Genomic DNA, 16,092 nt, shown 5'->3' with positions numbered 1-16,092 from the left:
ATTGGAGAAGACTGTCACTATACAAACAGAGCCAATGACTCGCATTATGCAAGCATTGCAGGAATGCATTGCAGTATGTTAACATTGCAGCATACTGACACTATGATAACTATGCCGGTGTCTGTCACTACATTAATGTTGAGGATACTGTCACTTTGTTAACTTTGCATCAGGCTGTCCCTGTGCTAACATTGGAGGAGACTCTCACTATGCTAACCTTGCAGGAGACTGTCATTATGCTAACAGAGCAGGAGACTGTCACTATGTTCATATTGCAGGAGACTGTCACTACATTAACATTGCAGGAGAATTTCACCAAGCTATCATTGCAGGAGACTGTCACTATGCTAACAGAGCCGGAGACTGTCACTGTGTTACCAATGCAAGAGACCATCACTATATTAACATTGCAGAAGAATGTCACCACGCTAACATTGCAGGAGACTCTCAGTATGCTAACATTGCAGGAGACTGACACTATGTTAACATTGCAGGAGACTGTCACAATGCAAAGAGTGCAGGAGACTCTCACTATGCATGCATTGCAGGAGACTATCACTATGTTAACATTGTAGTATACTGTCACTATGCTAACTATGCCAGAGACTGTCACTACATTATTCTTAAGGATACTGTCACAATCTTAACTTTGCAGGAGACTGTCATGCTAACAGAGCAGGAGACTGTCACTATGATAACAATGCAAATGACTGTCACTATATTAAACTTGGAGGAGAATGTCACCATGCTAATAATGCAGGAGACTGTTACAAAGCTAACATTGAAAGAGACTGTCACTATGATAAGTTAAAGGAGACTGTCACTATGTTAACATTACAGTAGACTGTCACTATACAAAAAGAGCAGGTGACTCTCACTAAGCAAGCATTGCAGCAAACTATCACTATGTTAACATTGCAGTATACTGTCACTATGCTAACTATGCCGGAGACTATCACTACATTAATGTAAAGGATACTGTCACTATGTTAACCTTGCAGGAGACTGTCATTACGCTAACAGAGCAGGTCACTGGCACTATGTTAATATTGCAGGAGTCATTCGCTTTGCTAACGTTGCAGGAGACGGTCACTAAGATAACAATGCAAGTGATTGTAACTTTATTAACATTGCAGGAGACTGTCACTATGCTAACAGTGCAGGAGACTGTCACTATGTTAACAGTGCAAGAGTCCATCACAATATTAACATTGCAGGAGAATTTCACCACGCTAACATTGCAGGAGACTGTCAGTATAGTAACGTTGTGGGAGACTGTCACTATGCTAACTTGCAGGAGACTGTCAATATGTTAACTTTGCAAGTGAGTGTCCCTATATCAACATTGCACGAGACTGTTACGATGTTAGCATTGCAGGGGACTGTCACTAACCTAACATTGCAGGAGAATGTCACCACGCTAACATTGCAGGAGACTGGCACTATGTTAACATTGCAGGAGTCTGTCAGTTTGCTAACCTTGCAAGAGACTGTCACTATGCTAACTTGCAGGATACTGTCACTATGCTAACTTGCAGGAGACTATCACAATGTCAACACTGCAGGAGACTTTCACTATGCTAACGTTGCAGGAGAATGTCACTATGCTTACATTGCAGGAGACTGTCACTATGCTCAAATTGCAGGAAACTGTCACTATGCTAACTTGCAGGAGACTGTCACTATGTTAACATTGCAGGAGACTGTCACAATGCAACGAGTGCAGGAGACTCTCACTATGCATGCATTGCAGGAGACTATCACTATGTTAACATTGCAGTATACTGTCACTATGCTAACTATGCCAGAGACTGTCACTACATTAATCTTAAGGATACTGTCACTATCTTAACTTTGCAGGAGACTGTCATGCTAACAGAGCAGGAGACTGTCACTATGTTAACATTGCAAGTGACTGTCACTATATTAAACTTGGAAAGAATGTCACCATGCTAATAATGCAGGAGACTGTTACAAAGCTAACATTGAAGGAGACCTTCACTTTGATAAGTTAAAGGAGACTGTCACTATGTTAACATTACAGTAGACTGTCACTATACAAACAGAGCAGGTGACTCTCACTAAGCAAGCATTGCAGGAAACTATCACTATGTTAACATTGCAGTATACTTTCACTATGCTAACTATGCTGGACACTATCACTACATTAATGTTAAGGATACTGTCACTATGTTAAATTTGCAGCAGGCTATCATTATGCTAACATTGGAGGAGACTGTCACTATGTTAACCTTGCAGGAGACTGTCATTACGCTAACAGAGCAGGAGACTGGCTCTATGTTAATATTGCAGGAGTCTGTCACTTTGCTAACATTGCAGAAGACGGTCACTAAGTTAACAATGCAAGTGAATGTAACTATATTAACATTGCAAGAGTCTGTCACTATGCTAACAATGCAGGAGACTGTCACTATTTTAACAGTGCAAGAGACCATCACTATATTAACATTGCAGGAGAATGTCACCACGCTAACATTGCAGGAGACTGTCACTATACTAACGTTGCGGGAGACTGTCACCATGCTAACTTGCAGGAGACTCTCACTATGTTAACTTTGCAAGCGAGTGTCACTCTATCAACATAACACGAGACTGTTACGATGTTAGCATTGCAGGGGACTGTCACTAACCTAACATTGCAGGAGACTCTCAGTATGCTTACATTGCAGGAGACTGGCACTATGTTAACATTGCAGGAGAATGTCACCACGCTAACATTGCATGAGTATGTTATGATGTTAGCATTGCATTAGACTGTTACTAAGATAACATTGCAGGAGACTCTCAGTATGCTAACTTGCAGGAGACTGTCACTATGCTAACGTTGCAGGAGAATGTCACAATGCTTACATTGCAGCAGACTGTCACTATAATAAAATTGCAGGAAACTGTCACTATGCTAACTTTCAGGAGACTGTCACTATGTTAACATTGCAGGAGACTGTCACAATGCAAAGAGTGCAGGAGACTCTCACTATGCATGCATTGCAGGAGTCTATCACTATGTTAACATTGTAGTATGCTGTCACTATGCTAACTATGCCAGAGACTGTCACTACATTATTCTTAAGGATACTGTCACTATCTTAACTTTGCAGGAGACTGTCACTATGTTAACAATGCAAGTGACTGTCACTATATTAAACAAGGAGGAGAATGTCACCATGCTAATAATGCAGGAGACTGTTACAAAGCTAACATTGAAGGAGACCTTCACTATGATAAGTTAAAGGAGACTGTCAATATGTTAACAGTACAGTAGACTGTCACTATACAAACAGAGCAGGTGACTCTCACTAAGCAAGCATTGCAGGAAACTATCACTATCTTAACACTGCAGTATACTGTCACTATGCTAACTATGCCGGAGACTATCATTACATTAATGTTAAGGATACTGTCACTATGTTAACTTTGCAGCAGGCTATCATTATGCTAACGTTGGAGGAGTCTGTCACTATGTTAACCTTGCAGGAGACTGTCATTACGCTAACAGAGCAGGAGACTGGCACGATGTTAATATTGCAGGAGTCTGTCACTTTGCTAACATTGCAGGAGATGGTCACTAAGTTAACAAAGCAAGTGACTGTAACTATATTAACATTGCAGGAGACTGTCACTATGCTAACAATGCAGGAGACTGTCACTATGTTAACAGTGCAAGAGACCATCACTATATTAACATTGCAGGGGAATGTCACCACGCTAACATTGCAGGAGACTGTCACTATACTAACGTTGCGGGAGACTGTCACCATGCTAACTTGCAGGAGACTCTCACTATGTTAACTTTGCAAGTGAGTGTCACTATATCAACATTGCACGAGACTGTTACGATGTTAGCATTGCAGGGGACTGTCACTAACCTAACATTGCAGGAGAATGTCACCATGCTAACATTGCAGGAGACTGGCACTATGTTAACATTGCAGGAGCCTGTCAGTTTGCTAACCTTGCAAGAGACTGTCACTATGCTAACTTGCAGGACACTGTCACTATGCTAACTTGCAGGAGACTATCACAATGTCAACACTGCAGGAGACTTTCACTATGCTAACGTTGCAGGAGAATGTCACTATGCTTACATTGCAGGAGACTGTCACTATGCTCAAATTGCAGGAAACTGTCACTATGCTAACTTGCAGGAGACTGTCACTATGTTAACATTGCTGGAGACTGTCACAATGCAAAGAGTGCAGGAGACTCTCACTATGCATGCATTGCAGGAGACTATCACTATGTTAACATTGTAGTATACTGTCACTATGCTAACTATGCCAGAGACTGTCACTACATTAATCTTAAGGATACTGTCACTATCTTAACTTTGCAGGAGACTGTCATGCTAAAAGAGCAGGAGACTGTCACTATGTTAACATTGCAAGTGACTGTCACTATATTAAACTTGGAGGAGAATGTCCCCATGCTAATAATGCAGGAGACTGTTATAAAGCTAACATTGAAGGAGACCTTCACTATGATAAGTTAAAGGAGACTGTCACTATGTTAACAGTACAGTAGACTGTCACTTTACAAACAGAGCAGGTGACTCTCACTAACCAAGCATTGCAGGAAACTATCACTATGTTAACATTGCAGTATACTGTCACTATGCCATCTATGCCGGAGACTATCACTACATTAATGTTAAGGATACTGTCACTATGTTAACTTTGCAGCAGGCTATCATTATGCTAACGTTGGAGGAGACTGTCACTATGTTAACCTTGCAGGAGACTGTCATTACGCTAACAGAGCAGGAGACTGGCACTATGTTAATATTGCAGGAGTCGTTCACTTTGCTAACATTGCACCAGACGGTCACTAAGTTAACAATGCTAGAGACTGTTACTATATTAGCATTGCAGGAGAATATCACCAATCTAATTTTGCAGGAGACTGTCACTTTGTTAACAATGCAAGAGACTGTCACTGTATTAACATTGCAGGCGAATGTCACCACGCTAACATTGCAGGAGACTGTCACTATACAAACAGAGCAGGTGACTCTCACTAAGCAAGCATTGCAGGAAACTATCACTATGTTAACATTGCAGTATACTGTCAGTATGCTAACTATGCCGGAGACTATCACTACATTAATGTTAAGGATACTGTCACTATGTTAACTTTGCAGCAGGCTATCATTATGCTAACATTTGAGGAGACTTTCACTATGTTAACCTTGCAGGAGACTGTCATTACGCTAACAGAGCAGGAGACTGGCTCTATGTTAATATTGCAGGAGTCTGTCACTTTGCTAACATTGCAGGAGACTGTCACGAAGTTAACAATGCAAGAGACTGTAAGTATATTAACATTGCAGGAGACTGTCACTATGCTAAAAATGAAGGAGACTGTCACTATGTTAACAGTGCAAGAGACCATCACTATATTAACATTGCAGGAGAATGTCACCACGATAACATTGCAGGAGACTTTCAGTATTCTAACTTGTGGGAGACTGTCACTATGTTAACTTTGCAAGTGATTCTCACTATATCAACATTGCACGAGACTGTTACGATGCTAGTTTTGCAGGGGACTGTCACTAACCTAACATTGCAGGAGAATGTCATCACGCTAACATTGAAGGAGACTGGCACTATGTTAACATTGCAGGAGTCTGTCAGTTTCCTAACCTTGCAAGAGACTGTCACTATGCTAACTTGCACGATACTGTCACTATGCTAACTTGCAGGAGACTATCACAATGTCAACACTGCAGGAGACTTTCACTATGCTAACATTGCTGGAGAATGTCACTATGCTTAAATTGCAGGAGACTGTCACTGTGCTAAAATTGCAGGAAACTGTCACTATGCTAACTGTCGGGAGACAGTCACTATGTTAGCAATGCAAGAGACTGTCACTATATTAACCCTGGAGGAGTATGTCACCATGCTAACAATGCAGAAGGCTGTCACTATGTTAACATTTCATGAGACCGTTACAATATTAGTATTGCATATGACTGTTATTAAGCTAACATTGCTGTAGACTGTCACTATTCTAAATTGAAAAAGACTGTCAATATGTTAACATTGGAGGAGACTGTCATGAACCAAACAGAGCAGGTGAATCTCACTATGCTAACAGTGCAGGAGACTGTCACTTTATTAACATTGCCGTATAACGTCACTATGCTAACTATGCCAGACTTTCACTGCATTAATGTCAAGGATACTGTCACTATGTTAACTTTGCAGGAGACTGTCATTATGCTAACAGAGCAGGATTCTGTCACTATGTTAACAATGCAAAAGACTGTCACTCTATTAAACTTGGAGGGAATGTCACCATTCTAACAATGCAGGAGACTGTTATAAAGCTAACATTGCAGGAGACTGTAACTATGATAAATTATAGCAGACTGTCACTATGTTAACATTGGAGGAGACTGTCACTATACAAACAGAGCAAGTGACTCGCACTATGCAAGCATTGCAGGAATGCATTGCAGTATGTTAACATTGCAGCATACTGTCACTATGATAACTATGCCGGTGACTGTCACTACATTAATGTTGAGGATACTGTCACTTTATTAACTTTGCAGCAGACTGTCCCTGTGCTAAATTGGAGGAGACTCTCACTATACTAACCTCGCAGGAGACTGTCATTATGCTAACAGAGCAGGAGACTGGCACTATGTTAATATTGCAGGAGTCGTTCATTTTGCTAACATTGCACGAGACGGTCACTAAGTTAACAACGCAAGAGACTGTTACTATATTAAAATTGCAGGAGAATATCACCAATCTAATATTGCAGGAGACTGTCACTAGTGCAGTGAATGTCACTACGCTAACATTGCAGGAGACTGTCACTATGTTAACAGTGCAGAAGACTGTCACTATGTTAACAATGCAAGAAACCATCACTATATTAAGATTGCAGGAGAATGTCACCAAGCTAAAATTGCAGGAGACTGTCACTATGCCAACAGTGCAGGAGACTGTCACTATGTTAACAATGCAGGAGACCATCACTATATTAACATTGCAGGAGTATGTCACCTCGCTAACATTGCAGGAGACTGTCACTATGCTAACGTTGCGGGAGACTGTCACTATGCTAACCTGCAGGACACTGTCACTATGTTAACTTTGCAAGTGAGTGTCACTATGTCACTATGTCAACATTGCACAAGACTGTTATGATGTTAGCATTGCAGGGGACTGTCACTAACCTAACATTGCAGGAGTCTCTCCGTATGCTAATATTGTGGGAGACATTCAAGATGTTAACATTGCAGGAGAATGTCACCATGCTAACATTGCATGAGTATGTTATGATGTTAGCATTTCAGGAGACTGTTACTAAGCTAACATTGCAGGAGACTCTCAGTATGCTAACAGTGCGGAGACAGTCACTATATTAACATTGCAGGAGAATGTCACCACGCTAACATTGCATGAGAATGTTATGATGTTAGCATTGCAGGAGACTGTTACTAAGCGAACATTGCAGGAGACTCTCAGTATGCTAACATTGCAGGAGAATGTCTCTATGATAACATTGCAGGAGACTGTCACAATGCAAAGAGTGCAGGAGACTCTCACTGTGCATGCATTGCAGGAGACTATCACTATGTTAACATTGCAGTATACTGTCGCGATGCTAACTATGCCAGAGACTGTCACTACATTAATCTTAAGGATACTGTCACTATGTTAACTTTGCAGCAGGCTGTCATTGTGCTAACATTGGAGGAGACTGTAACTATTTTAACATTGCAAGTGACTGTCACTATATTAACATTATAGGTGAATGTCACTATGCTAACTTTACAGGAGACTGTCTCTTAGCTAACATTGCAGGAGACTGTCACTATGCTAACATTGCAGGAGACTGTCACTATGCTTACCTTGCAGGAGCCTGTCACTATGCTAAAATTGCAGGAAACTGTCACTATGCTAACTTGCAGGAGACTGTCACTATGATAACATTGCAAGAGTCTGTCACTATATTAACATTGTAGGAGAATGTCACTATTATAACATTGCACAAGACTGCCACAATGCTAACTTTGCAGGAGATTGTTACCATGCTAACATTGCAGGAGACTAACTATGCTAACTTGCAGAGAATGTCACTCTGCTAACATTGCAGGTGACTGTCAATATGCTAACATTGCAGGAGAAAGTCACTATATTAACAATGCAGGAGCCCGTCACTATAATATTATTGCAGTAGACTGTCACTATATTAACATTGTATGTGAAAGTCACTATGCTAAAATGGCAGGAGACTCACAATTAGCTAACGTTGCAGGAGACTGTCATTATGATAACAGAGCAGGAGACTGGCACTGTGTTATGATTGCAGGAGACGGTCACTAAGTTAACATTGCAGGAGACTTTCACTCTGCTAACTTGCCGGAGACTGTCACAATGTCAAAACTGCAGGAGACTGTCACTATGCCAACATTGCAGGAGAACTTCACTGTTCCAACATTGCAGGAGACTGCCATTATGCCAACAGAGCAGGAGACTGGCACTCTGTTAACATTGCAGGAGTCTGTCACTTTGTTAGCAATGCAGGAGACGGCCACTAAGTTAACACTGCAGGAGACATTCACTCTGCTATATTGCCGGAGTCTGTCACAATGTCAAAACTGCAGTAGACTGTCACTTTGCTAAATTGAAGGAGACTGTCACTATGATAACATTGGAGCAGACTGTCACTAGGCTAACTTTGCAGGAGACTGTCCCTTTGCTAACATTGCTGGAGACTGTCACTATGCTAACATTATAGGAGACTGTCACTATGAAAACATTGCAGGAGACTGTCCATATGCTAACAGAGCAATAGACTGTCTCTATGTTAACATTGCTGGAGACTGTAACCACATTAAAATTGCAGGAGACTGTCGCTATGTTAACATTGCAGGAGACTGTAGATATGTTAAAATTGCAGAGACTGTCACTACTGAAACATTGCAGGAGACTGTCACTGGGTTAACATTGCAAGAGACTAACTAAGTTAACATTGCAGAAGACTGTCACTAAGCAAACATTGCAGGAGACTTTCACTATGTGAACAAAGCCGAAGATTGTCACTGTACTAACGTTGCACAGGTCTTCCTCTATTTGAGCAAAGCCGGAGAATGTCATGATACCAACATTGCAGGAGACTTTCACTATGTTAAAAGAGCAGGAGTCTGTCAGAATGTTAACATTGCAGGAGACTGTCATTATGTTAACATTGCAGAGATTGTCATTATACTAACTTTGCACAAGTCTGTCTCTATGTGAACAAAGCAGGAGAATGTCATGATACTAACATTGCAGGAGCCTTTCGCTATGTTAAAAGAGCAGGAGACTGTCAGTATGTTAACATTGCAGGAGACTGTCACTATGCTGATATCGCAGGAGACTGTAACTATGCTAACATTGCTTGAGACTGTCATTATGTTAACAGAGCAGGAGACTGTGAATATGCCAACATTGCAGGCAACTGTCACTATGTTAACATTGCTGGAGATTGTCACTATGTTAACATTGCTGGAGACTGTCACTATGCTGACACGTCAGGAGACTGTCACTATGTTAACATTACGGGAGACTGTCATGATGCTAACAGAGCATTAGACTGTCTCTATAATAACATTGCTGGAGACTCTCACTATGCGAACATTGCAGTTGACTATGACTTTATTAACAGAGCAGTACTATGACTAAACTAACAATACAGGATACTGTCACTAGGTTAACATTGCAGGAGACTGTCACTATGTTAACATTGGAGAGACTGTCACTATGCTAATAGAGCAGGAGACTGTAACGATGCTAATATCGCAGGAGACGGTCACTATGTTATCAATTCAGGAGAATGTCCATATGTTAACATTGCAGGAGACTGTCACTATGCAAACATTGCAGGAGACTGTAGGTATGTTAACATTGCAGGAGACTGTCACTAGGCTAAGATTGCAGGAGACTGTCACTATGTTAACATTGTAGAGACTATCACTATTGAAACATTGCAGGAGACTTTCACTATATTAAAATTGCAGGAGGTTGTAGTTATGTTAACATTGCAGGAGACTGTAACTATGTTAACATTGCAGAGATGTCACTGTACTAATTTTGCACAAGTCTGTCTCTATGTGAACAAAGCAGTTGAATGTCACGATATTAATATTAATATTTCAGGAGACTTTTGACTGTCACTATGCTAATATGGCAGGACACTGTGCTCTGCTAACATTGCAGCAGAGTATCTCTATGTTAACATTGCAGAGCATTATCAATATGCTATCTGAGCAGGAGATTGTAACTATGCTAATATTGCAGGAGACTATCTCTAAGTTAGCATTTCAGGAGACTTTCACCTGTTAATGTTAACAGAGTTATTGTCTCCTGCTCTGTTAGCATAGTGACAGACTCCGGCAATGTTAGCATAGTGACAGTCTCCTGCAAAGTTAACACGGTGAAAGTCTCCTGCTTTGTTAGCATAATGACTTTGCCCTGCTCTGTTGCCATATTGACAAACTCCTGCTCTGGTAACAAGAGTCAACCCCTGCCCATTAGAAGGGGTTGCAGGAGACTGTCACAATTCTAACATTGAAGGATTTGGCACTATTTTAACTATGCAGCAGAATGTCACTATGTTAACATTGCAGGAGACTGTCCTTATGTTAACAGAGCAGGAGACTGTAACAATGCTTACATTGCAGGAGATTGACATGATGCTAATATTGCAGAACACTGTAACTATGCCCAAATTGCAGGAGACTCTCACTAGGTTAACAATGCATGTGTCTGGCAGAATGTTAACATTGCAGGAGACTGTCATTATGTTAATATTGAGCAGATTGTCACTATGCTAACATTATTGCCCACTGCCACGGTGTTAGCATTGCAGGACAGTGTCACGATGCTAACATTGCAGGAGTCTGTAATTATGCTAACGGAGCAGGAGACTGTAATATTATTAACATTGCAGGAGTCTGTCACTATGCTAACAGAGCAGGAGACAATAAATTTGTTAACATTGTAGGAGGATGTCACTTTGCTAACATTGCAGGAGAATGTCACTATGTTAACATTGCAGGAGACTGTTACTATGTTAACATTGCAGGAGGCTGTTACTATGCTAACTTTGCAGGAGACTGTAACTAAGCTAACATTGCTTGAGGCTGTCATTATGTTAACAGAGCAGGAGACTGTGAATATGCCAACATTGCAGGCAACTGTCACTGTGTTCACATCGCAGGAGATTGTCACTATGCTCACGTTACATGAGGCCATCACTATTTTAATATTGCAGAAGACTGTCACTATGTTAACATTGCAGGAGACTGTCACTATCCTGACATTGCACGATACTGTCACTATGTTTACATTGCAGAAGACTCTCACAATACTAACATTGCAGGGACTGTCACTATGTTAACATTGATGGTGACTGCCACTATGCTAACATTATAAGAGACTGTCACTATGAAAACATTGCAGGAGACTGTCCATATGCTAACAGAGCATTAGACTGTCTCTTTGTTAACATTGCTGGAGACTGTCACCATGTTAATATTGCAGGAGACTGTCGCTATGCTAACATTGCAGGATACTGTAGGTAAGTTAACATTGCAGAGATTGTCACTACTGAAACATTGCAGGAGACTGTCACTAGGTAAACATTGCAGGAGACTAACTACGTTAACATTGCAGAAGACTGTCACTAAGCAAACATTGCAGGAGACTTTCACTATGTGAACAAAGCTGGAGATTGTCACTATACTAACGTTGCACAGGTCTGCCTCTATTTGAACAAAGCCGGAGAATGTCACGATACTAACATTGCAGGAGACTTTCGCTATGTTAAAAGAGCAGGAGACTGTCAGTATGTTAACATTGCAGGAGACTGTCACTATGCTAATATCGCAGGAGACTGTCCTCTGCTAACATGGCAGGAGGGTATCTCTAAGTTAACGTTGCAGAGCATTGTCAATATGCTATCAGAGCCGGAGACTGTCACTATGCTAAAATTGCAGTAGACTTTCTCTAAGTTAGCATTTCAGGAGACTTTCACCTGTTAATGTTAACAGAGTTAATGTCTCCTTCTCTGTTAGCATAGTGACAGACTCCTGCAATGTTAGCATAGTGACAGTCTCCTGCAAAGTTAACATGGTGAAAGTCTCCTGCTTTGTTAGCATAATGACTTTGCCCTGCTATGTTGCCATATTGCCACCTCCTGCTCTGGTATCAAGTGTCAACCCCTGCCCATTAGCAGGGGCTGCAGGAGACTATCACCATTCTAACACTGCAAGATATTGTCACTATTTTAACTATGCAGCAGACTGTCACGATGTTAACATTGCAGGACACTGTCACTATGTTAACAGAGCACGAGACTGTAACAATGCTTATATTGCAGGAGATTGTCATGATGCTAATTGAGCAGATTGTCACTATGCTAACATTACAGCCCACTGCCATGGTGTTAGCATTGCAGGATACTGTCACGATGCTAACATTGCAGGAGTCTGTCATTATGCTAATAGAGCAGGAGACTGTAATATTGTTAACATTGCAGGAGTCTGTCACTATGCTGACAGAGCAGGAAACAATAACTTTGTTAACATTGCAGGAGAATTTCACATTGCTAACACTGCAGGAGAATGTCACTATGTTAACATTGCAGGAGGCTGTTACTATGTTAACATTGCGGGAGACTGTAACTATGCTAACATTGCTTGAAGCTGTCATTATGTTAACAGAGCAGGAGACTGTGTATATGCAAACAATGCAGGCAAATGTCACTATGTTCACGTCGCAGGAGATTGTCACTATGCTAACGTTACAGGAGACCGTCACTATTTTAATATTGCAGAAGACTGTCACTATGTTAACATTCAAGGAGACTGTCACTATCCTGACATTGCACGATTCTGTCGCTATGTTAACATTGCAGAAGACTCTCACAATGCTAATATGAAGGAGGACTGTCACTATGTTAACATTGCTGGAGACTGTCACTACGTTAACATTGCAGAGATTGTCACTATACAAACGTTGCACAGGTCTGTCTCTAGGTGAACAAACCGGAGAATGTCTACGATACTAACATTGCAGGAGACTTTCACTATGTTAAAAGAGCAGGAGAATGTCAGTATGTTAACATTGCAGGAGACTGTCACTTACCCTGACATTTAGGATTCCGTCACTATGTTAACATTGCAGAAGACTCTCTGTTAGGCATAGTGACCAGACTCCTGCAATGTTAGCATAGTGACAGTCTCCTGCAAAATTAACACGGTGAAAGTCTGCTGCTTTGTTAGCATAATGACTTTGCCCTGCTCTGTTCCCATATTGACAAACTCCTGCTCTGGTATCAAGAGTCAACCACTGCCCATTAGCAGGGGTTGCAAGAGACTGACACTATGCTAACATTGCTTGAGGCTATCATTATTTTAACAGAGCAGGAGACTATGAATATGCCAACATTGCAGGCAACTGTCACTATGTTCACATCCCAGGAGATTATCACTATGCCTAACGTTACAGGAGACCGTCACTATTTTCATATTGCAGAAGACTGTCACTATGTTAACATTGCAGGAGACTGTCACTATCCTGACATTGAACGATTCTGTCACTATGTTAACATTGCAGAAGACTCTCACAATGCTAATATTGCAGGAGACTGTCAATATGTTAACATTGCTGGAGACTGTCACTATGCTAATATTATAGGAGACTTTCACTAAGAAAACATTGCAGGAGACTGTCCATATGCTAACAGAGCATTAGACTGTCTCTTTGTTAACACTGCTGGAGACTGTCACCATGTTAATATTGCAGGAGACTGTCGCTAATGCTAACATTGCAGGATACTGTAGGTAAGTTAACATTGCAGAGATTGTCACTACTGAAACATTGCAGGAGACTGTCACTAGGTAACATTGCAGGAGACTAACTACGTTAACATTGCAGAAGACTGTCACTAAGCAAACATTGCAGGAGACTTTCACTATGTGAACAGAGCCGGAGATTGTCACTATACTAACGTTGCACAGGTCTGCCTCTATTTGAACAAAGCCGGAGAATGTCACGATACTAACATTGCAGGAGACTTTCGCTATGTTAAAAGAGCAGGAGACTGTCAGTATGTTAACATTGCAGGAGACTGTCACTATGCTAATATCGCAGGAGACTGTCCTCTGCTAACATGGCAGGAGGGTATCTCTAAGTTAGCGTTGCAGAGCATTGTCAATATGCTATCAGAGCCGGAGACTGTCACTATGCTAAAATTGCAGTAGACTTTCTCTAAGTTAGCATTTCAGGAGACTTTCACTTGTTAATGTTAACAGAGTTAATGTCTCCTTCTCTGTTAGCATAGTGACAGACTCCTGCAATGTTAGCATAGTGACAGTCTCCTGCAAAGTTAACATGGTGAAAGTCTCCTGCTTTGTTAGCATAATGACTTTGCCCTGCTATGTTGCCATATTGCCACCTCCTGCTCTGGTATCAAGTGTCAACCCCTGCCCATTAGCAGGGGCTGCAGGAGACTATCACCATTCTAACACTGCAAGATATTGTCACTATTTTAACTATGCAGCAGACTGTCACGATGTTAACATTGCAGGACACTGTCACTATGTTAACAGAGCACGAGACTGTAACAATGCTTATATTGCAGGAGATTGTCATGATGCTAATTGAGCAGATTGTCACTATGCTAACATTACAGCCCACTGCCACGGTGTTAGCATTGCAGGATACTGTCACGATGCTAACATTGCAGGAGTCTGTCATTATGCTAATAGAGCAGGAGACTGTAATATTGTTAACATTGCAGGAGTCTGTCACTATGCTGACAGAGCAGGAAACAATAACTTTGTTAACATTGCAGGAGAATTTCACATTGCTAACACTGCAGGAGAATGTCACTATGTTAACATTGCACGAGGCTGTTACTATGTTAACATTGCGGGAGACTGTAACTATGCTAACATTGCTTGAAGCTGTCATTATGTTAACAGAGCAGGAGACTGTGTATATGCAAACAATGCAGGCAAATGTCACTATGTTCACGTCGCAGGAGATTGTCACTATGCTAACGTTACAGGAGACCGTCACTATTTTAATATTGCAGAAGACTGTCACTATGTTAACATTCAAGGAGACTGTCACTATCCTGACATTGCACGATTCTGTCACTATGTTAACATTGCAGAAGACTCTCACAATGCTAATATTGAAGGAGACTGTCACTATGTTAACATTGCTGGAGACTGTCACTACGTTAACATTGCAGAGATTGTCACTATACAAACGTTGCACAGGTCTGTCTCTAGGTGAACAAACCGGAGAATGTCACGATACTAACATTGCAGGAGACTTTCACTATGTTAAAAGAGCAGGAGAATGTCAGTATGTTAACATTGCAGGAGACTGTCACTACCCTGACATTTAGGATTCCGTCACTATGTTAACATTGCAGAAGACTCTCTGTTAGCATAGTGACAGACTCCTGCAATGTTAGCATAGTGACAGTCTCCTGCAAAATTAACACGGTGAAAGTCTGCTGCTTTGTTAGCATAATGACTTTGCCCTGCTCTGTTGCCATATTGACAAACTCCTGCTCTGGTATCAAGAGTCAAACGCTGCCCATTAGCAGGGGTTGCAAGAGACTGACACTATGCTAACATTGCTTGAGGCTGTCATTATTTTAACAGAGCAGGAGACTATGAATATGCCAACATTGCAGGCAACTGTCACTATGTTCACATCCCAGGAGATTATCACTATGCTAACGTTACAGGAGACCGTCACTATTTTCATATTGCAGAAGACTGTCACTATGTTAACATTGCAGGAGACTGTCACTATCCTGACATTGCACGATTCTGTCACTATGTTAACATTGCAGAAGACTCTCACAATGCTAATATTGCAGGAGACTGTCAATATGTTAACATTGCTGGAGACTGTCACTATGCTAACATTATAGGAGACTTTCACCAAGAAAACATTGCAGGAGACTGTCCATATGCTAACAGAGCATTAACTGTCTCTATGTTAACATTGCTGGAGACTGTCACCATTTTAACATTGCAGC

The sequence above is a fragment of the Carcharodon carcharias genome, chromosome Y, assembly GCF_017639515.1.
Source record: "Carcharodon carcharias isolate sCarCar2 chromosome Y, sCarCar2.pri, whole genome shotgun sequence".
NCBI classification, from domain to species: Eukaryota; Metazoa; Chordata; class Chondrichthyes; order Lamniformes; family Lamnidae; genus Carcharodon; species Carcharodon carcharias.
The sequence above is the reverse complement of the archived record's forward strand: the minus strand, read 5'-3'. Positions refer to the sequence as shown.